Source organism: Leptonychotes weddellii, chromosome 2, assembly GCF_054177405.1.
Source record: "Leptonychotes weddellii isolate Sample4059 chromosome 2, ASM5417740v2, whole genome shotgun sequence".
NCBI lineage: Eukaryota > Metazoa > Chordata > Mammalia > Carnivora > Phocidae > Leptonychotes > Leptonychotes weddellii.
The window spans coordinates 67,285,418-67,308,471 of record NC_138370.1 but is presented as its reverse complement, the minus strand read 5'-3'; the positions used below and the strand labels follow the sequence as shown (position 1 = coordinate 67,308,471).

General features: G+C 40.3%; 1 protein-coding gene and 1 pseudogene across 2 annotated transcripts in view; both read left to right on the top strand.

Annotated features, from left to right (window-relative positions):
- ARHGAP10 (Rho GTPase activating protein 10) overlaps window positions 1-23,054 on the top strand; it is a 286,377-nt gene that overhangs the window by 198,492 nt on the left and 64,831 nt on the right. The gene's annotated exons all lie outside the window — the stretch shown is intronic.
- On the top strand, window positions 12,735-21,229 carry LOC145720096 (peptidyl-prolyl cis-trans isomerase NIMA-interacting 4 pseudogene; annotated as a pseudogene). The gene is made up of 2 exons (XR_014142819.1): window positions 12,735-15,807; window positions 17,493-21,229. The product of XR_014142819.1 is annotated as a peptidyl-prolyl cis-trans isomerase NIMA-interacting 4 pseudogene (transcript).

The following is a 23,054-nucleotide window of genomic DNA, read 5'->3' as shown; positions in this document are numbered from 1 at the left end:
CTGTCTCAACAAAATCTAAGAGCTGCAATACAGAAGGGGGGTGGGTAGATTTATTCTCTGTTATCTAAGAAAGCATAGTCAGTACAAGCGAGCAGAACCTGCTAGGAGGCGAGTTTTTGATAGAATAGAAGGAAGAACTTCATAATATTTTTCATAATGAGAATGTGTTCATGTTGGAAATGAGGATTGAGGAGTTGGAGAAAGTGAGCAGGCCTAGGAGGCCTGGCCCACTCAGAAATTCTCTGCCAAGGTCCCTGGAGATGTAGAGCCGCGAAGACAGGTCCTCAGAGCAGAGCTCTGGGCTTGGAACTTGGCACTTAATTAGTATTTGTGGAACTAAGGATGATGAGGAATACGATCTTTTTGTTCATCTCTCTTTCATGAGCAGCACCAAGAGTTCTTAGAAGGGAAAATAAGAATCTGGGAGTGAGGGGATGGGGGTGGTGGGGAATGGGTAGGTGAGCAATGCAGAAGGTACAGTCGGATGCCTTTCCTTAGGGGACAGGATAGTGTGGAGTGTTTATGGGCTTGACTCTTTGCATGGTTGTGCCCATTTTTATTTTCTTTTATAAAATAAAAAAACTTTCAGAGCTATCTCTTCCGCATCTTTCAATATATAATTGAGAACAATAATAATTATAATAGTCAATATTGACAGAGGGATGATTATGTGGTGGGCACAAGGCTTATCTCCTTATATGGCATTTTACTGAAATACTCTATAGATAGGATCATATAGTGTAGCACAGTGAGCTCTAAAGTGAAATTCCTTGGGTTGGCATCTCAGCTCCACCACCTTATGTGACTTCTGTGTGATCTCGCCACCCTGTTGACTCTCAGTGGCGGTTTCCTCCTCTGCAAAATAGAAATAATGAAAGTACCTCTTCAACAGAGTAGTTGCAGAGATGAGCTGAGCTGGTCCACAGGAGATACTCATCTCACTGCTGTTGCACACGTGAGGAAGACGAGGCTCAGGGAGGCTCAGTAACTTGCTCAAGGTCATAGTCCTAGGAAGTGGCCAAGCTGAGATTTGAACCCAGTCTGTCTCCAAAGCCTATCCTTTAACCTTACACTGTCGCTGTCAGATAATGTGTGTATAAATATACACAGTTTTATATTAAACAACTTTAAGGACTCATTTGTATTTTTTAAAAGACTTCATTTTTTTTTTCCCGCGGTGTTAATTTACAACAAAATTGAGAGGGAATTGCAGAGATTTCCCATATATTCCCTGCTCCCCCCCCCCCACATGCAGAGCCTCCCCATTATCAACATCCTCCCATCAGAGTGGTACATTTGATACAGTTGAGGAACCTACACGGACATGTCATTATTGTCCCAAGTCCAGAGTTTCTTTGGTTCCCTCTTGGTGGTGTAGTTTCTATGGGTTTGGCCAAATGTGTTATAACATATATTCATCATTATAATAGCAGCATATTTTCACAGTCCTAAAAATCCCATGTTCTGCCTGTTCATTTCTTTCCTTGCCTGCCCCCCGCCCCCACTTCCCAGGTACACCACTCACTGGTCTTTTTACTCTCTCCATAGTTTTGCTTTTTCCAGAATGCCATGTAGTTGGAATCATATGGTAGGTAGCCTTTCAGACTGACTTCTTTCACTTGGTAATATGCATTTAAGGTTCTTCTGTGTCTTTCAATCGTTTGATAGCTTATTTCTTTTTAATGCTGACTTGTTTGTATTTTGAGAGAACCAAGGGGTTTTGTGATCATTGTACCCATCAGGCAATGGGAAGAAGGCCAACTGCTCTCAACTGGCCATCTTTCCTCCCCTCAGATCGCCCTCCATTTGCCGTGTCATGTGTGACAGGCAGCCTGCTTCTGAGATGCCCTCTCTCTGGTGTCAGCAGGTTGTGTCAGGCCTCCCAGCTCACTTTTGCCAGAAACTCAGCTAAGAAGCTCTGCTCATCATCTCTCTCCTTGTGTTCATCACCATCAGGATAATTAACATATAATAATAGAAAGCCCAATATTTATTAAGTGCTCACACTGTTAAGTATTTTACATCATAATCTCATCTAATGCCCTGCTCAACAGCTCTGTGAGGTAGATACCATCATCCTCATTTTACAAATGAGGAAACTGGGGCTTTGGGCAAGAATTTGCCCAAGGTCACTCAGCTGGTAAATGGCAGCGCTGGGATTTAAACCCAGGACAGTCTGGCTCTGGATGTGGGACCGTTAAACCCTAGTCTATACTGCTGCTCTGTCTGTTCTCAGTGGCTTTACATGGAAGGCTCTGTCTGTGTGGTCCCTGGCTAATAGACTGGACAACTACATTCTGATCCTTAGAAACAGCAGACCTGGAGTATATGTAGATTGAACAAAATCACTAAAAATAGAATGTTTCAATGTCTCAAATAAATTTTCAGAAATCCAAAGTACACCAAATAGTGCAAGTGGGAAAATATAAACATGAAGTATCATTTCAATAATATGTAAAGAACTGATTTTTCTAAACTTTAAGTCAGACTATCGCGAATAGGCTACCTGCTTTTAGCAAAAACTTTAGAATTACCGATAGAAGTATTTTATTAATGAAGTATGTATGCTGTTGAAGTCTATGTAATGATAATATGGCCACTTGCATCGGACTAGGATGCTTGCAGAGAAAGTTTTTTTTTTCTTTTTCTTTTCCCTTTCTTGTCCTGGCAAGATGGCCTGCTACTATGTAGATAAGCAGGGCAGGGAGAAGGGTATTTTTCTAGACTGAACTCCATCTCTTCCCCTTTTACCTCTCTCTGGTCCCCCTCATCTGTACTGCCCCATAGTCATTTAGTCCAAATAGGTCCTGGCAGACAGCTCCGTGCCTCTGAGAACTGCTTACTGTGGAACTCATCCCTCCTGTAGGTTTCTAAGACGTGGTGCCACTCGAATCTAGATCTGCTGGTGGGAGCTGGCTAGATGCTCAAGAGGAGTCTCACTGGAGTCTGGGCTGAGTCAGGTTCTCTCCCCTAGAGATTTGGAATTGGGAGAGGGAGAAACTCAGCCAGTTACTCTAAGATTGCCCCTGGGCTTGAGGCTGAAGGAAACCTGGTGGTGGGTCAGGTGCCCAGCGGAGAAGGCAGACCACTGGGAAGGATGGGGAATCTCATTAGAAGAGGGTGCAGAGGTGAGAAATGGAGAGTTGTTGGCCAGCTCTCGATGGCCTCAGGTGACTCTTGAGTTCCAGTTCTTCCTACTTCCTGCTGATTCCTTTTAATGAATCCCTTTTTATTTCTGTCAGTTTAGTACTATTTTGGTTGCAATGAAACCATCTTTGGACCCTGTGAGAAAATTCACAACGCACTGTACCTGCGATTTGATAAATTTACAGATACATGATTTATTCATCGACTTTGATTTAACTCAGTTTATATTTTGGTGCCATCAGGTAGCTCCAGCATATCCTTAAGGCTGGCTACTACTTCGGCCCAGTCCTTATGGAAACAGATCAAGTGGGTCCAGTCAACAGAGTTTTAGGTGGAAACTGGCATTTTGAGGTCACCCAAATCTGAACCTGTTGCTTTATTCCCATGATTTTAACTTGCACTTCCTTAACTTTCTTCTTCAGTTTTCTCAGACCAGTATTTAAATCAGAAGTGAATTTTCTCTTAACGCTAATGTAATTTCTTTTTTTTTTTCGAGGTAATTTTGTTCCCAGCTGTTGGTCTCCAACCTGATATACCCATTTCATCCCCCGCTGCATTCTCACACATCTTCTGGCGGGGTGGGCCTCTGGTCTGCCACTCAGTCATGTAGCATTTTAACGTATACTCTTGCATCTGACGTACTCTTCCTCTGCTTGAGCAATAGTTTTGAAGTTTTATTACATTAGGACCCAGTTTGAAAATTTAATGAAAGCTTTGGGTCCTGTTCCCAGAAAATAGTATTATATATACACAGAAGATGCAGTTTTAGGAATTTGAGGTTAAGAACCTAGAACCATGGGGAAACCAAGAGCTGCCATATATATCCATGAGAAGTTAGGGTCTGGAACATGTCTTCAGGCTCAGCCTTTCTTGTCTTTTGCTGTTGACTTATTCCATGTTTCTGCTCAGAAGCTGGGAGGGGGACAGATAAAGATGTCACTCATATCAGACTTTAGCTTTATTTTGTCAGTGACACTTCATTGTTTCTGTTCCTTACCCGGGACAGCCACCAAGGAAACCCTTTATTAAAATACTGATGGCTCAGTTTGGCCATGGAAAGAATGAGCCCACGCTGAAAGGCATTGTCCTTAAATAATGAAAGGCAGCCATTTTCCATTATTTTGAGATGTGCTGATATTCAGACTTCTGCCTGAGTGGGAAGCAGAAGGAAACTGACTTTGGGGCAGACTCAAGAAGGCACCTCTGTCCTCACCAGGTTTTCACAGTGCAACCTTGTTGTCTCATTTGAACTCCTCTGAATTGCCCTGAAATTAAAACCGTTGGGAAACACCACTGCTGCACTTAGTGATAACCAAGAGCTGACCATGTGCTAGTATTTTAGCTCCTGCATCTTTAGCATGGCAAACACCAGTGTCCTACCTAAGTGTTTTGACTAATGAATGGTAGCTGGAAAATGGCTAAATTAAGGGTTGGCAGTTTCAGCTCATGCACAGTGGGGCATGGCAGTTCTATTTCTGCTAGGCTTCCACAAGTTCTCCAGTTTCCACTGTAGCTAAAAGTCAGAGTAGATAAAATGTCTACTTGATGAAGCCGGCCACTATGTAATATCCTCCAAATAGAAGTCTTCCCAGCAAGTGTAGTACCTGCTTTCCTGGCTCTGTCTGGGGTCCTCAAGACCACCCCCATGTTTGGGGATGTGCTGGAAGGGGGATGTGCCGGAAGGGGGTAAAGTTGTACTCACAGCTAGATTCATCACAGCAATGTAGTGAGGACACACAGAGAAGAAGACAACCCGGGTGGAATCTGGAGGAATCCACATGTTGTTTTGCTTATGCTCTTTCCTCCCAGGAGAGGTCACACAAAGCAGACTCTTCCCCCAGCCCTGAAAATATAGCAACATGTGTTTGATACTTCCATTCAGGAAAGCCCATTGGAGACCAGTGCCTATTGGGAGGTAGTCCCATAGGCATCCTTTGCCCTCCAAATACCAGAATTCCAGACTCCCAGACAGAAAGCAGGTGTTTCACAATAACCCCCACATATGCACATTTATGTACAAACAGTTTAGGCATGATGGGCCATCCTAACTTTAAAGGGAATGTTTTCTATCAGTTTAAAGACCTGTTTACCAGCCTAGTTCCCAGACACCAACCAGGAGCCAACTTTGCAAGCAGGCCTTTCTAAGGATGCCCATCTTAGGCCTGCTGTGTTTATTCTCTTCTGCATACTGGGCATCTTCTAACTGCTGGGGTGAGGAGCTTGAGGGCAGGGGTGACCATGAGTTACGATCTCTCTTGCAAGGTTGTTCTCTGTCTTTGGGATTTAGAGCCTTTTCTCTTGTGCTTTGGAAGTGTCTTCTCCATGCTGTCGGGGAAGTGTGTGTTGGCAGCCCTATTAGGAAGTACAGGATTAACTTTATTGAGGAGCTTGGGAATTGACACAAATGTGGTCAGTGCAGGTCAAGTAAATTTCAAGCCATGCAGCCTGATGTCACTGGACTAATTTGGCACAGGATGAAAAGTCCCTTAAAAGCCCTCCTTGTCTTAACTTTCCGGTTGGTTGATTTCTCCTTGAGTATGACCCCAAAGGGCAGGAATCAGTTTTGTCAGCTTTATTTCTGTTCTCACCCTTCAGCTCTATTGAGTGCTGTCATTGGGGGCCCCATATTTTCTCAAGGATCAAGGTGCTGCCATGTCTGTCTTGCCTTCCCTCCTTGGCATCTGGTCAAAACCCCCCTCTTCATCTTGGCCTGAGCTTTGTAGTGTCTGGCTGATGCTGACCCTCCTCAGATCTGCACCCTCCGCTATTTAATCTTCTGGATTTTTCTCTAAAAAATCTTTTTATTTAAAAGGTAAAAAAGGTTAAAAAAAACCCTATAGCCTTAGATGAGGATTTGTTAGATGAGCTTGTCATCCAATATTAGCACTGTGTTCCTCCTCCCAAGTCATTATTTTTCCTCATGCAGATATTTGTAGAATTATTGTCTCTCTTTTTTTTTTTTTTTTTACTACCATTACCGTCTAACAGGTAGTGAGTTAGGGGAAGGGTTTGATTCCCTTTTGTTTGTATCACAGCTCCTCTCTTGACCAGATAGCAATGACTTCTGTTGTTCTTTACGTAGTATTGTGTGTTTCTTGTTACTGTAGAGATACAAGTGTCTAGAATTCTAGAGTCTACTAGACTAGTCTAGAATTTACTTTAAGTAGAATCTAATTAAAGCTTCTTAAACATTTGTACTAAGTCTGGAGTCTGCCTCAAAATAATCTAGGGATATCGATGAATTAAGCTGGCCATCAGTTAATGATTATTGTAGTTAAGGGATGTGCACATAGGAATTTCTTATATTATTTTTTACTTGTATATATATCTCAAATTATTCATGATAGAAGTTAAATGAACTGATACGTGGTGTTGGCATCATTTCTTTTACGCACTTACCAATTCATTCACCAAACATCTATTAAGCCGCTCCTTCATGCCTTGTACTGCATGGACAGGCACAAAAGATTAAGGGAAAAAAAAAAAACACATCTGCTTTCTGGAAGTCCAGTGTGTAACAAACTCTGACATAGTGGTAGAGAGCTAGTAACCTGGCCCGAGGATTACGTGTTTGGAGTTTGGACCTACAAGAAGCCAGTAGCTTTCTTTGTCCAAAGCCAGGTTAAGATCATTTCTATACTTTGAAGACTTACTATACTAGGCATTCCTTTGTGAATCAACTCAGTTGTTTCTTCAGAAGGTGTTTACCCATTCCTTTCGCAGCAGTGAGCTAGGTCTGGAGGAGATCTAGTGGACATAATTATAAAATTCAAAATTCCTTTTCCTAAGCATTTAGTCTGCATAGGGCAGAAGGCCGGCCACTAAGGCCTTCTTGAGCACCTGATGTTCCAGGCGCTGGCCAGCTCTCATTCATACGACCCACGAGTCAACCAGCCAACCCTGAGAGGGTAGGTAGTATTAGTTGTATGTATGTTTGTTTGTTTGTTTTCTTTTAGGTAGTTTTGTTTTCTCCGCAGTTTATGGACTAATGCAAGAAACGGAAGCTTGGAGAGTTGAAATTAACTTACCCAAGGTCACACAGCTTGCTTTATTGACAGTCTGCCTCGTTCCAAAAAGGATTTCAGGCAGTTAAGCCACACAGTTAGAAAATTCTTTGTGGTCTTTCTACTGTCCCAAGAAAAACAAGACCATATTTTTTTCTTTTTAAGCTTCAATGATGCATAGTGTTTCAGTCAATATTACTACATGGATAGCTCCAAGTTTAAATTGTGCAAATGTGCTTACGTACGTCTCTGTTGGAAGGTGTAGGAGTAAGAAAGGAAATCTCTATATTTGATTTCATAAAGTCATGAGCTTTATATAGTTGCTTGAGCCACACATGCCAGTGCCTGGTTGTGTGCACAAGACAGTTCTTATTAATCTGCACAGCTGGTGTGTTGTTTGTCATCATTATTACTTATTCTTAATTACCAAAAGTGCACATGGGCTGCAGACTGTAGATTGTGCCAAACCAAACCTCTAGAGTGGTTAAACTAATAGGTTTTGAGGAAGATTTACAATCATTTGTAAATGATAGCAATGCTGTATATATTCACATAAAGAAACAGTGTACTTCAGAAACACACGAAATCTGGATCATAATCTTGAGTATAGAATTCTCAGTGTCTGCCTCCTGTTCTCTTTAATTTGTTGCTGAATCAACTTTGCTTGCTTTGTATACTGAGAATAGAATCTATTTATAGGCTATGCCCTTTTTTAAGGTAGTTGTTCCTCTTTCCCTAACTCAGCAGTAAGTGGAAGTGGAGACATTCTTTCTCCAGGAAAGCCTTTAAACCCTTGATTTCTCTACAATGTCATTTCTGTTTAGATGAAATGCGGGACATGACCACTAAGAGGATTAGTCATCATTTTCAAAATTTAATGAAGGAATTAGGTCATTTGTGCTTAATGTCCTAATAAGCTCAGAGTAAGCTGTACTTACTGATGGATTGATATGGAAAGGTCCTCGGAATGATAATTGTTTCTCGTGTCTACTCCTTTTTTTCCACAGTTTCTGTAGGACCGGGTTACCTGCAATGCCCAGGGTCACAAACAACCTGTGGTTGAACTTTTTTGGAAGTCCTGTGGGCTTTGTCCAAATTCCATGTAACTTAAAAGAAAACTCTTTCACTTGACTTAATTATTTGGATGAATCCAAACTCTTGTAAATGGTTTCTAATTCTCCGTTATTTTCCATTCTTGGCAGCTTTCCTGCTCATTACTGTAGGTCAGTGGTTCCTAACCAATTTTTGTGTTTCATACTTCTTTGAGAATCTGATGAAAGATAACAATCTCATTTTCTAAAAAGAAAAAATACAAATGCATATATACCATTTACAGATGATTTGAGGGTATACAGTAATACCAAAGTCTGTAAGAAACCTCAGTTAGGAACCCCTGCTTTGGTGAAATAAACTTGGGTGATATTGAAATAACTTAATAAAAACATGTGGCCCATTGACACAGCGTGGGAGTGAGGGAACTAGAGAAGTTTATCAAATTACAGGTTTCCACATGTGATGGTGTGTGTTACCTTTTACTTATGTCTTTACCAGTAGTATTTATTGTCCATTTCTTATCTAAAACAGATACCTCAAACACATGCTTTAAGATAGCAAACTCAGATCTCAAAATCTTACAATATAAACCAAAAATAGGTTAAAAGGAGAAAAGAATAACACCTTGGTGTCAGTCAAATGGAGGAAAAGGCTAGAGACTAGCAAATAACATTTTTAAAAATTGGCGTGGACCATATCTGTTTTACTCCTAACTCAACCTTCCACAGATGTGATACCCAACAGCTGTATATGTAATCCTCAAAATCCCTTTTTGGAGGGAGGAGTATAAGATGGTTTGGTCAGCCTTGGGTGAGACTTGCAACTTGCCCAAAGGTAGACGCTCCTCCTGACCACCCTGCTCTCCCACCAGGGCAAGGAGAATAGGTGGGGTGTGATATATCATGGACTCTCACAAACATCCCAGGGGTGGTGAGCTCCAGCAAAAAGCAAAGTCATAAAGAAAACCTCAGAATCAAAACTAAATTAAAAAAAAAAAAAAAAGCTTTTGTAGGAGAAGAAGATGGGAAAAATGAACCCCAAGGGTAGAGAGAGGAATGCCATTTCCCACCCTGATAGCTTGTGGCGTGAGTGTCTAGAAGTCATGTCTCTTACCTGGTCCATCTTGTGCCTGGAGAATGATAGGAAGTGGTGATAAACCGGCCACTGAGGATAGAGACTCCTGGCAGGGGCTGAAGGGCCAGGGCCTCTGCTGGAATTATGGGCAGCCCAGGCAGGGGGACTGAACACAGACAAGGGCATTTTGGCAAAACCAGAGATGAGGTGAAAGACCAGGTTGCGTGCAGCCCTGGCTGCATCCTTGTCCTCCCCATCCCCATTGGTTGTGGACCGGTTGTGTCCTCTCAAAATGTTGAAGCCCTAGACCCCAGTGGAGGGGCATTTTGGAGATGGGGGCAGTCTTTAAAAAACAGAATTAAGATTAAACGAGGTCATAAGACCCCCATCCAACAGGACTGCTGTCCTTATAAGAAAGGGAAAAGACACCAGGATTGTGCATGCACAGAGGAAAGGCCATGTGAGGGCACAGCAAGAAGGCAGCCACCTACAAGCCCAAGAGAGAGGCTTTGGGAGCAGCAGACCCTGCTGGCACCTTGATCTTGGATCCCCAGTCTCCAGAACTGTGAGAAAATAGATTTTTGTTGTTCGAGCCACCCAGTCTGTGGGCTTCTGTTGTGGCAGCCCAAGCAGACGAACACACCATTCTCTAGCTACAGAACACCGGGCAGGCAAAGCTGTAGTGTGTAGAAGAAGAAAATAGACCCCCGCAACATGGGAAGAGATTCAAGGACGTGTCACCCCTGGTGTTGTGGTGTGAATAAAGTGTTGACAAAGCTGCCCATTTAGAACACAAGTAGAATTGAAATCAACCAACCAAAAATATCCAGCGGGGAGTCTGTATGAATGTATTGCAGCAGGAGGGGAGAAAATGTAAACTGTAGTGGAAGAATCTGTTTTGGAAGAAATACTGATCTAAGGAAGAGAAGAAATGAACTTACTAAAATTTGTCTCTGTAGAAGAATTAAATAGTTAATGAAATGGGAGTTGAAAAAATAAAATGATTAAGGAAGATTTTTTTTTTTGATATTTCTCTTTCACAGCCTACCCACTTTATTTATTTATTAACATATAATGTATTACTTGTTTCAGGGATACAGGTCTGTGATTCATCAGTTTTACACAATTAACAGCGCTCACCATAGCACATACCCTCCCCAATATCCATCACCCAGCCACCCCATCCCTCCCACCCATCTCCACTCCAGCAACCCTCAGTTTGTTTCCTGAGACTAAGAATCTCTTACGGTTTCTTGATTTTTTTTAAAGGTACTTGCAGAGCTCAGAAAACAGACTGACACATGTACGGTATTTTAAAACAAATGAACAAATTAAAACATATCAAAAGGAATAGAATCAAAAATTAAATTACCCTTATTGATAAAACAGTCACAGTCAGTGGAAGGAGAGGGACAGGTAAAAGAAGTCAAAGAAGCAGACATGGAAGGCAAAAATGACCCGTTACAAGTCACCACGGCAGTATAGAACAAAATGCATGGAGCACAAATAATTTTCTGAATCAAAGTGAGACCATAATCTGTTCAAAACCGTTCACTGAATTTCAGGAAACCTCAATTCTGACTTTTAAGTTCTTCAGAATTAACCGTATAGGGACAAACTGTGATCCATTTATTAGATTTTGAGGAAAAATAAAAAATCCACTAGGAGGATACATCTGGTTGCCTCATATTTTCCTACAGCAACTCTGTAGGAGAAAATAAAGCAGTGTTTATAGGTTTTCAGTATCTATTTTTGGCTACAAAGAAAAATCCCAAATTTCAAAAGGCAGAAATAACACAGACAATTTTTTTCCTGATCTGTAATTCTCTAAATCTGGAAATTAGAAGCAAAAAAAAAAAAAGTCCCTGGTCATCTGGAAATTTAAAAACTTTCATGATTCATGGATTAAAATAGAAATAAAAAAGTTGGAGAATACCTAGAAAAATATTGTGAAAACAAGAATATCAAAACCTGAAGAATCATGCAGAAATTACGTCTTGAGGGAAATGGATAACAAAGCGAGAAAGAATGAAATAAGTTACACTTCCACCCACCTCCCCGCAAATTTGAAGAAACTAAGAAATATAAAAGATGAAATTATTAATTAGGAAAGAAAAAGTTTTTTTTGTAAAGCCTCTTACATTTTTGGTGGAGTGGGGAGCATAAAATAAAACATTTTCTTGGCTAAGCTAGTCAAGAAGAACGGGTGGGAGAGAAGGCTCACATATATAAATAGAAACAAATGTGGAAATAACCATAGGTACACAGTGCACAGAATTTTGAAAATCAGGATAAAATCAGTGAAATAATAAACAGAAAACTTTAAAAGAGCTGCCATCCCCCCAACAAGCACCAGGCACAGATCTTTTCACAGGTAAATTTTAAACTCGGAAGAAACCGTTTAATCTGTTAATGTTTTAACTGGCCCACACCATAATAGAGGAGAGTTTCAAATTCTTTTTATGATGCTGGTAGAGCACCAATGCTGAAGCCTGTCAGATATAAAGTTGTAGATCAATTTTACTTAAGCATAATTTGCAGAGCCCTTAAATAATACATCAGCAAATAATAGCAGTACTTTGTGTAATATTTCAACCTAAGTTGACTTCATCCCTGAAATACAAGGGTGGCTCAATATTAGGAAATACATTAATATAATATATTATTAAGTCAAAGGAGAAAATCTTACAGCAGATGCCTAAAAGCATGTGACAAAATCTACATAATTCCTAGGGAAATATTTTAGTAAAGCAGAAATTGTGGATACTTACTTAAAATGATCTAAAATGTGTATTTTAATCTTTTAGTATTCTCTTTAATGAAATGCTTAGAATGTTGAAATTGTGACTTGGCTCACTGTTACTAATTAACAATTGTCCTGGAATTATTAGACAAGAAAAGCGAGAAAGCAATACGAGGTAGTTTGGAAAGTGGAAGGGGGAAAGTTTGCATTATTTACGGGTGTGATTGTACACATAGATTGTGTGATTGAAGAGCAGAGAAGAGAGCAGATTGAAGAGTTCTAGAGAGCAGATTGAAGAGTTCTTACATACACTAAAATGATTCACTGGGATGAAGGATTAAAAGTAATTACCAAAATCGATAGCTTCCTTATATATCGCAAGACATCAGAAGATAACAGTGGGAGAGCAGGCCCTATTATCAATGTTTTCCGAAAAGATGAATTGCCTGAATGTAAGCCTAAATCAAGAAGAGATAAATCACCAGTGTGTAAGTCTAAATGAAGAGATGAAGAACACCTATTTGAAGAAAGCTGGAAAGCTCCACTGAGAGCCAAGAGAAGTCTCCGGGAGGAGGAAATGAGTGTGTGTGAGCTGGAATAGACTTCCTGTGATGGTTTGCAGTGTCCAGCAAGGCTTAGAATGTGCTCCTGCTTTGAAGCCATCTCTCTGTTACAAAGTACTCTATGGATAAGTGTCAAGATTTTGCAAAAATGTAGAACATATTTACTGCTACTGCAAATCTACCGTACCTCTCAGTGCAAAAATCAGAAACAGGCTGGGGGCTCTGCCACAAGTTCCGAAGATGCCACCCAAGGGCAAAAGTGGTTCCGGGAAAGGGGGGAAGGGGGGAGCAGCTTCTGGGAGTGACAGTTCTGACAAGAAGGCTCCGGGTCCCAAAGGTGGTGGCAGTGCAGTAAAGGTCAGACACATTCTGTGTGAAAATCATAGGAAAATCACGGAAGCTATGGAAAAGTTAAAGTCTGGAATGAGATTCAGTGAAGTGACCACACAGTACAGTGAAGATAAAGCCAGACAAGGGGCGACTTGGGTTGGATGACCGGAGGTTTCATGGTGGGGCCATTTCAAGAAGCAATATTTGCCTTGCCTGTAAGCAGGCTGGATAAGCCTATGTTTATAGACCCTCCGGTGAAGACAAAATTTGGGTATCATATTATTATGGTTGAAGGGAGAAAATAAAATTGTATGAAAGACAAAAATCAGAAACAGCCTCCAGTGGCAGGGAAGTGGGTTAAATAAATTATGGGATGGTCATAAGGAGAAATGTTCAGCAGCCCGTTAACAAGAATGAAGTAGACTCAAAAGCACTGATACTGGACGTGGTGGACACGCGCTAAGGTGGCCCAGTGGTCTAGGCCCTAGGATGCCTGTGGGACCTGTGGCTTGATCCTCACCAGTAGAATCTGAGGGGATGGGATGTTTTCCCCATGATGGTTTTGTTATAGAAGACTCCATGGGAGCAGACTGGAGACAGAGGTTCTCGTTGGCCTGGAAGAAGCAGATAGCTGTGTTGGGAACTGCCTCAGAGAGGACCACAAGGTAGGGAACTAGGGGGGCCTCCAGCCCATGTTCATCAAAAAGTCAGAACCCTCGGTCCTATGACTGCAAGGAAATGAATTCTGCCAACAACCCAAATGAGCGGGGAAGCAGGTTTATCCCCAGTTCGGCCTCTGTAATGCTAGCTGGCTGATACTTTGATTATGGCCTTGTGAGTCAAGGACCTGAGCAGAGGGACCCAGTTAAGATGTGCCTGGACTCCTGACACTTGGAAACTGTGAGATAAAAGCTTTCTTATACACATTAAGAATCAGAAAGCAAATAGTAAATGTGTTGTTTTTAGGCTTTGAGTTTGTGGTAATTTCTTATACAGCATAGTAAATGGACACACTGAAACTGAATGATACCTAAAACACTGGTGTGTACTGTCTCACTCTGAGTTAAATTAAAAAAATCTCCTGCTACTGACTGACCCAACTTTTCTTTCATACCCTCATGACTGCAGTCATCCTGGCCTCTTTGGCATTCCTGGAACATGGCAGGCACATTTCTCCCTCAGGGCCTTTGTGCTTATTTATTTCCAATGTCCAGAACATTGTATGTTCCATAGTAAGCATTCAGTTAACAGTTGAATAGTTAAAAATTGAGGCTTGGAAGGGAAAAAATGAACTATTAGGACTTCATCAAGATAAAAAGCTTTTGCACAGCAAAGGAAACAGTCAACAAAACCAAAGACAACTGAAAGAATGGGAGAAGATATTTGCAAATGACATATCAGATAAAGGGCTAGTATCCAAAATCTATAAAGAACTTATCAAACTCAACACCCAAAGAATGAATGTTCTTTTAGGTAGAAAAGGGACTATTTTTAAAGGTTACATATTTAAAGAGCAACACGTTATCTGCATATTTTCATCCAATAATAATTCTAAAAACGGAAAATACAGTGCAGGATCTGCAGGTGATTAGTTAGCATCTCATCTTATTCTCCCCATTTGACAGCAGTTTTAGAGTTTTAGCCAGCTTTCACTGGCTGCCTAAAATTTCCACCTACCCTGCCCTCACCTCCCATCCTTCCCCAACACACAGACTATACTTATCAGTGGGACTCTCGGGCCTCTTTTGGAGCAGTGCTCAGTATTACTACTACAGTACCTGTATGGTTTTTTTCCTGTTTTTTTTTTAAACATATTTTTGCATAGTAGGATATAGGAAAATAAGGTTAAAATGCCTATAGGTGCTATGACTCTTGGGAAACTCCAAGGGGGTTAATCATCATGCTCTTCGACGAACATGTCTCTATCCATGGCTGTGGAACTATAAGATCACTATTTCAGGAGCCAAATAAGGATGACTTTATCTGTAATGAGTGCATTTATGAAATGGTAACAGTTTACAAAGCCTTTTCGTGTACTAATATCTGACATGTTCTTCCACTGCAAAGGGAAAACCAGAATAGAAGGAATGGTAAGACGAGATTACTCCGTAACAGTCAGGGCCACCCGTGTCATGTTAACGGTGCATCTGGGACAGAATGAGCACTCAGAGCATGGCCGACTTGTGGCAGGAAATAAGGGAGCTCAGGTCTCAGCATGGAACAGTGTGAACTTCTCAGGGGTTGGGGAAAGGTTACCCTGTATGGCAGAAACGGGTGACAGGTCAGCTTGACAGGCTTGTTTCTATATTAGGGAGTCAGGCACTTGGCTCAAATAGCTTGGCGAGTGAGACTGTCTTTTGGGGAGGGGCAGATATTTTCTCATTCACAGATTCATGGGTCAACTATTCAAGCCCAGCCTTCATGCAGTGTTGGAGCCTCTTTTGGAACACTCCTAGTCTTACCTTTGTTAAGACTTTGTAAAAGTTTGGTGACATGGAACTCCTCATCTCCTAAATTTACTGCCTGAGAGTTATGTAACTTCATTAGTTCAGAAGGTTTTTTTCCCATATATTTAGTTGACATATGCCTTCTTAGATTATTAACCCATTAGCCCTGGCTTTAATCTCTGGGCCAAATACAAGATGAATCCCTCTTTCACACGATAGTGTTTTTAGAATTAGATGATTGATAAGTTGCATGACTTTCTTTTGAATTTCCGGCCTTCCTGGTCACATTGTGTTGTGGTCTATAGCAAGTAATATATATATTTGGTCTTTGTCCATAGTTCCTGGCTCCCAGTTCCCAGAACCCTTGGAATTTCTTGAGCCATAAGAGCCATGGGAACATCTTTGTTGTATTTGGTCTCTTGTCCTCAGTTCCTGAATCGCTTCAGGTGAAATGGGAGTCTTTTTTTTTTTTTTTAAAGATTTTATTTATTTATTTGAGAGAGAGAGAATGAGAGACAGAGAGCATGAGAGGGAGGAGGGTCAGAGGGAGAAGCAGATCCCTGCCAAGCAGGGAGCCCGATGCAGGACTCGATCCCGGGACTCCAGGATCATGACCTGAGCCGAAGGCAGTCGCTTAACCAACTGAGCCACCCAGGCGCCCGAAATGGGAGTCTTATTATTCCTGAAAAGCTTTCTCTACCACAACTGGGCTTATGTAAATGAGGTGACTTTTGGAAAGTACTGAAGGATGGGGGCTCTGCCAGAGGAACCTACAGTGAATAGAGTATTGAAATTTTCAGCCCTACCCCCTGATTTGGGGATTGAAGAGAGAGGCTGGAGGTTGAATCAGTCACTAGTGGCTAGTGATTTAATCAATGATGCCTATGTCATGAAGCCTTCATAATGAACCCAAAAGCACAGGGTTTTGGAGAGCTTCCAGTTCGGGAGCCAGAAAGCTTCCCACATGTCATGGTGCCGAATCCCAGACTCCATGAGAACAGACTTCCTTCGTTTGGCACCTTACCCTATGTATCTCTTCATCTGGCTGTTGATTTATATCCTTTAGAGTATCTGTTGTAATAAATCAGTAATCTAGTGAGTAAACAGGTTTCCTGAGTTCTGTGAACTGCTCTAGCAAATTAATTGAACCCAAGGAGTGGATCACGTGAACCTCTGATTTATAGCCGGTCAGAAACCCAGGTAAACACCTGGTCTTAAAATTGGCTTCTGAAGCAGGGGGTGGCAGAGGCAGTCTCGTGGGACTGAGCCCTTAACCTGTGGGATCTGATGCCACCTCTGGGTAGATACTGTCAGAATTGCATTGAATTGCTGTAGTGTGGTCCAGTCAATAAGGAATGTAGTTGGGATTAGCATCTTCCTTGTTCTAGGTGAACTCTCTGTCTGCTAATTCTGTTGGAGATGTCCTTGGCTTGCCAGTCATAACATACGGTGGCCTCACCCTGGCCATACTGTTCACACTGACTACTCACAGCTGTGGTTAAGGCATATGTTCTCATACTGTACTTGTGTGACTGTTTTTACATGGGTTCAAGTATGGCCCTGATAGTTTTTTTCTTTTGAACCCTGCTCTGTTTGTTTCCAACCTGCTGAAAGCTACTTGGGCACACTTCTTGCTCAGGAAATTGTTCACTGTCTCTCCAGTTTTGTGTCCTCTGTCTATGAAGACCAAGCCATTGTTAATAAATATTGAGCTCTGAGGCATAACAGTAGAAATATTTCTCTAGAGGCATAGTGGTGGATCTCAATCCCCAGGGAACATTTGGTAATGTGTGGAAACATTTTTGATTGTTAGACCTGAGTAGGGCTGCTATGGGTATCTAGTGGGTAGAGGCCAGAGATGTTGCTAACCATGCACAGGATGGTGCCTTCAACAAGAATGATCAGACCTAGAATGTCAAGGGTGCTAAGGTTGAGGAGTCTTTGTCCGTATTGATGTAGTTCTAAACAGTGTCTGGTGAAAATGGTATTTTTAATTTTGTTAATCAGGTTTATTAGCATCCAAGACAAGGTTTCTCAAAGTGTGAATGGGGGTTCCCTGGGACCCTTTTAGGGGTCTCCGAGGTCATAGCTATTTTTATGATAATTGCCTTTCTCACTCATTCTTTTACAGTTGTAGAGAGGAGTTTTCCAGAGGTCATATGACATCACAATATGGAAACAGATTGAATGCAGAAGCAGATATGAGAATCCAGCTGCCTTCTTTTAAATCTGACATTGAAGAGATTTTTCAAAATGGAAAACAATGTCATTTCTCTCATTAAATTATTTTTGTTTTGGAAAACCATTGTTTTTTTTTTTATAAAACATGTTGATATGTAATGGATGTATTATTTTTAATCAACTAATATGCACTTAAACATTTTTTTAAATTTTGGTTTTTATTTCTATCACTAAGAATGTCGGTGGACATAATCCACACAAACAAAGATCCATACTGTTCTTTGGGATGCCAATAATTTTTACTAATATAAAGAGGTCCTGTTTTCATGTGTCTGTTGGCCAGTTGGATGTCTTCTTTGGAGAAATGTCTGTTTGTGTCTTCTGCCCATTTCTTGATTGGATTATTTGTTCTTTGGGTCTTGAGTTTGATAAGTTCTTTATAGAATTGGGATATTATCGCTTTATCTGATAATACATTTGCAGATATCTTCTCCCATTCCGTAGGTTGTCTTTTGATTTTATCAACTGTTTCCTTTGCTGTGCAAAAGTTTTTTTTATCTTGATGAAGTCCCAATAGTTCATTTTTGCCTTTGTTTCCTTTGCCTTTGGAGATGTGTCTAGCAAGAAGTTGCTGTGGCCGAGGTCAAAGAGGTTGCTGTCTGCATTCTTCTCTAGGATTTTGATGAATTCCTGTCTCACATTGAGGTCTTTCATCCATTTTGAGTCTGTTTTTGTGTATGATGAAAGGAAATGGTCCAGTTTCATTCTTCTGCATGTGGCTGTCCAATTTTCCCAACACCATTTGTTGAAGAGTCTGTCTTTTTTCCATTGGATATTCTTGCCTGCTTTGTCAAAGATTAGTTGACCGTAGAGTTGAGAGTCCATTTCTGGGTTCTCTCTGCTGTTCCATTGATCTTTGTGTCTGTTTTTGTGCCAGTACCATACTGTCTTGATGATTACAGCTCTGTAATAGAGCTTGAAGCCTGGCATTGTGATGCCACCAGCTTTGGTTTTCTTTTTCAACATTCCTTTGGCTATTCAGGGTCTTTTCTGGCTATATATGATTTTTAGGATTATTTGTTCCAGCTCTGGGAAAAAAAGTTGATGGTATTTTGATAGGGATTGCATTGAATGTATAGCATAGACATTTAACAATTCCAATCCATGAGCATGGAATGTTTTTTCCATTTCTTTGTGTTTTCCTCAATTTCTTTCCTGAGTGTTTCATAGTTTTCTGTGTACAGAACCTTTGCCTCTTTGGTTAGATTCATTTCTAGGTATCTTATGATTTTGGGTGCAATTGTAAATGGGATCAACTCCTTAATTTCTCCTCCTTCTGTCTCATTGTTGGTGTATAGAAATGCAGCTAATTTCTGTGCACTAATTTTATATTCTGCCACTTTACTGAATTCCTGTATGAGTTCTAGCAATTTTGGGTAGAGTCTCTTGGGTTTTCCACATAGAGTATTATGTCATCTGTGAAGAGTGAAAGTTTGACTTCTTTGCTGATTCAAATGCCTTTTATTTCTTTTTGTTGTCTGATTGCTGAGACTAGGACTTCTAGTACTGTGTTGACCAATAGTGGTGATAGTGGACATCCCTGTCATATTCCTGACCTGAGAATGATATTTGCTGTGGGCTTTTCATATATGGCTTTTATGACATTGAGGTGTGTTCCCTCTATCCCTACCCTATGAAGAGTTTTAATCAAGAAAGGATGCTGTACTTTGTCAAAAGCTCCTTCTGCATCAATTGAGTGGATCATATGGTTCTTTTCTTTTATTAATGTGCTCTATCATGTTGATTGATTTGCAAATGTTGAACCACCCTTGCATCCCAGGAATAAATCCCACCTGGTTGTGGTGAATAATCCTTTTAATGTACTGTTGGATCCTATTGGCTAGGATCTTGTTGAGTATTTTGGCATCCATGTTCATCAGGGATATTGATCTGTAATTCTCCTTTTTGCTGGTGTCTTTGGTTTTGGGATCAGGGTAATGCTGGCCTCATAGAATGAGTTTGGAAGTTTTCCTTCCATTTCTATTTTTTGAAACAGCTTCAGAAGAATAGGTATTAATTCTTCTTAAATGTTTGGTAGAATTACCCTGGGAAGCCATCTGGCCCTGGACTCTTGTCTGTTGAGAGATTTTTGATTACTGCTTCAGTTTCCTTGCTGATTATGGGTTTGTGCAGGTTTTCTATTTCTTCCTGGTTCAGTTTTGGTAGTTTATACATCTCTAGGAATGCATCCATTTCTTCCAGGTTACCTAAGTTGTTGGCATATAGTTGCTCATAATATGTTCTTATAATTGTTTGTATTTCTTTGATGTTGGTGATGATCTCTTTCATGATTTTATTTATTTGGGTCCTTTCTCTTTTCTTTTTGATAAGTCTGGCCAGGGGTTTATCAATCTTACTAATTCGTTCAAAGAATCAGCTCCTAGTTTTGTTGTTCTGTTCTGTTCTTTTGGTTTCTATTTCATTGATTTCTGCTCTAATCTTTATTAATTCTCTTCCTGCTGGGTTTAGGCTTTATTTGCTGTTCTTTCTCCAGCTCCTTTAGGTGTAGGGTTAGGTTGTGTATTTGAGACCTTTCTTGTTTCTTGAGAAAGGCTTGTATTGCTATATACTTTCCTCTTAGGGCTGTCTTTTCTGCATCCCAAAGGTTTTGAACAGTTGTGTTTTCATTTTCATTTGTTTCCATGAATTTTTTAAATTCTTCTTTAATTTCGTGGTTGACCCATTCATTCTTTAGTTGGATGTTCTTTAACCTCCATGTATTTGAGTTCTTTCCAACTTTCCTCTTGGGATTGAGTTCCAGTTTCAAAGCACTGTTGTCTGAAAATATGCAGGGAATGATCTCAGTCTTTTGGTACTGTTTGAGACTGGATTTGTGACCCAGTTTGTGATCTATTTTGGGTAATGTTCCATGTGCACTCAAGAAGAATGTGTATTCTGTTTCTTTAGGATGGAACGTTCTGAATATATCTGTGAAGTCCATCTGGTCCAGTGGTTCAAAGCCCTTGTTTCCTTGTTGGTCTTCTGCTTAGATGATCTGTCCATTGCAGTGAGTGGGGTGTTACAGTCCCCCACTATTGTATTATTATCACTGTGTTTCTTTAATTTTGTTTGGTTTATATAATTGGCTGCTCCCATGTTAGGGGCATAAATATTTACAATTGTTAGATCTTCTTGTTGGATAGACCCTTTAATTGTGATATAGTATCCTTTCTCATCTCTTACTACAGTCTTTGGTTTAAAATCTAATTTGTCTGATATAAGGATTGCTAACTCAGCTTTCTTTTGATGTCCGTTAGCATGATACATCGTTTTCCAGCCCCCTTTTCAAGCTGGAGGTGTCTTTGGGTCTAAAATGAGTCTCTTGCAGAGAGCATATCGATGGGTTTTGCTTTTTTTTTTTTTTTTTTTTTAATCCAATCTGATACCCTTTGTCTTCTGATTGGGGCATTTAGCCCATTTACATTCAGAGTAACTGTTGAAAGATATGAATCTAGTGCCATTGTATTAACCTATAAAGTCTGTATATTATCTCTGTTCTTTTCTGGTTTGTGTTACTTTTGGGCTCTATCTTCGCTTAAAGGATTTTAATATTTCTTGCAGGATTGGTTTAATGGTCACAAATTCTTTTAGTTTGTGTTTGTCCTGGAAGCTCTTTATCTCTATTTGTATTTTGAATGACAGCCTGGCTGGATAAAGTATTCTTGGCTGCACATTTTTCTCATTTAGCACCCTAAATATATCTTGTCAGTCCTTTCTGGCCTGCCAAGTCTCTGTGGCTAGGTCTTTTGCCAGTCTAATGTTTTTACCCATATAGGTTACGTACCTCTTGTTCTGAGCTGCTGTCAGGATTTTCTCTTTGTCTCTGAGATTTGCAAGTTTATATGTGGGGGTGTTGACCTATTTTTGTTGATTTTGATGGGGGGGGGATTCTCTGTGCCTCCTGGACTTGAATGCCTGTTTTTTTCCCCAAATTAGGGAAGTTCTCTGCTATAATTCACTCCAGTATACCCTCTGGCTCTCCCCCTTTCTCTCTTTCCTCTTCTGGGATCCCATTATTCTAATATTATTTTGCTTTATGGCATCACTTATCTCTTGAATTCTCCCTTTGTGATCTAGTAGTTGTTTCTCTCTCTTTCTCAGCTTCTTTATTCTCCATCATTTGGTCTTCTATATCACTAATTCTCTCTTCTGCCTAATTTATCCTAGCAGTTAGAACCTCCATTTTTTATTGCATCTCATTAATAGCTTTTTGATTTTGACTTTGTTGAATTTTAGTTCTTTTATTTCTCCAGAATGGGATTCTGTAGTGCCTTCTATGCTTTTTTCATGCCCATATATTATCTTTATAATTGTTTTTCTGAACTCTAGTTCTGACATCTTATTTAATATTTAGGTCCCTGGCAGTCAGTACTGCCTCTTCTTCTCTTTTTTGAGGTGAGTTTTTCAATCTTGTCATTCTTGCAGAAAGTGGTTGCTTTTCTGTTTGGAGAATTACAGCAATTCTTTTCTTAGGTCTCCAGTTTAGTTCAACGGTGTTCAGAATGATTTGATAGCTATCTAGCTGAATTCGTGGGACTAGACAGAACTAAGGTCTCCTACTCCTCCACCATCCTGGACTCTCTCCACCAAATTTTAAGAACTTCTGACCACGCTACATTTCTTCATTTTATGTGTGAGAATATCATATCATGAAGCCTTGTTAGAATCTAGATGTATAGAGTGTTGATATTTCCCAGCCTGAAAGGAAATTGATTGGCAGGTTCCTAGTTAACCTGTGGTAGTTTCTGGTTATCCTTTTCTGCTCTCGCAAGTGATCACTATTCCTTTTGTAATAAATCTGAGCCCAGTTTGGGATCTCCATTTGTTGGAACAATTTCTTCTGCTTCAATTCCTTTCCTTCATTCATGGGTACCTTTTGTTTTTGTTGTTGTTGTTGTTTTAGAATTAGGATTAAATTTTTGAAAATGTCTTTGGCCCTTTGAGAAGGCTTTCCTTTCAGGACCTCAAACGATGGAAGCAACATTACTTTACACAGACCATTTTGATGTCTACTTTCGTGAAACCTAAGTCTGGTATCCAGATAAGGGACAGTGCTATTCCTTGGAGAGAATATGTGGCTTAACTCCTGATCTTTTTTAATTTTTGGAATTACATTTCATATGATTAACCAATTAAAAACAACACTGATATCTGTGATTTAGTGTTGGTCATATGGATATGTTTTTTAGGTATGTTTGCCTTTGCTCTTTAATTCTGCCATGAAAGTAGTGGGAGAATAAAGACCTGCCCAGATGAAGTGTGTGAGGGATGTAGTGGTTGCAGGGTGCATTGACTCATGGGAAGAGCATGGTGTTTGAGATGCTAGACATCATCTGGTCTGGTGCAACCCTTTCAGCTGGATCAGGAAACTGAGGCCTAGACATGCTATTACTTTGTGATCTTTTGGCCCTTTACTAGAATTATGATTGTACACAAGTTATTTGATCTCGTC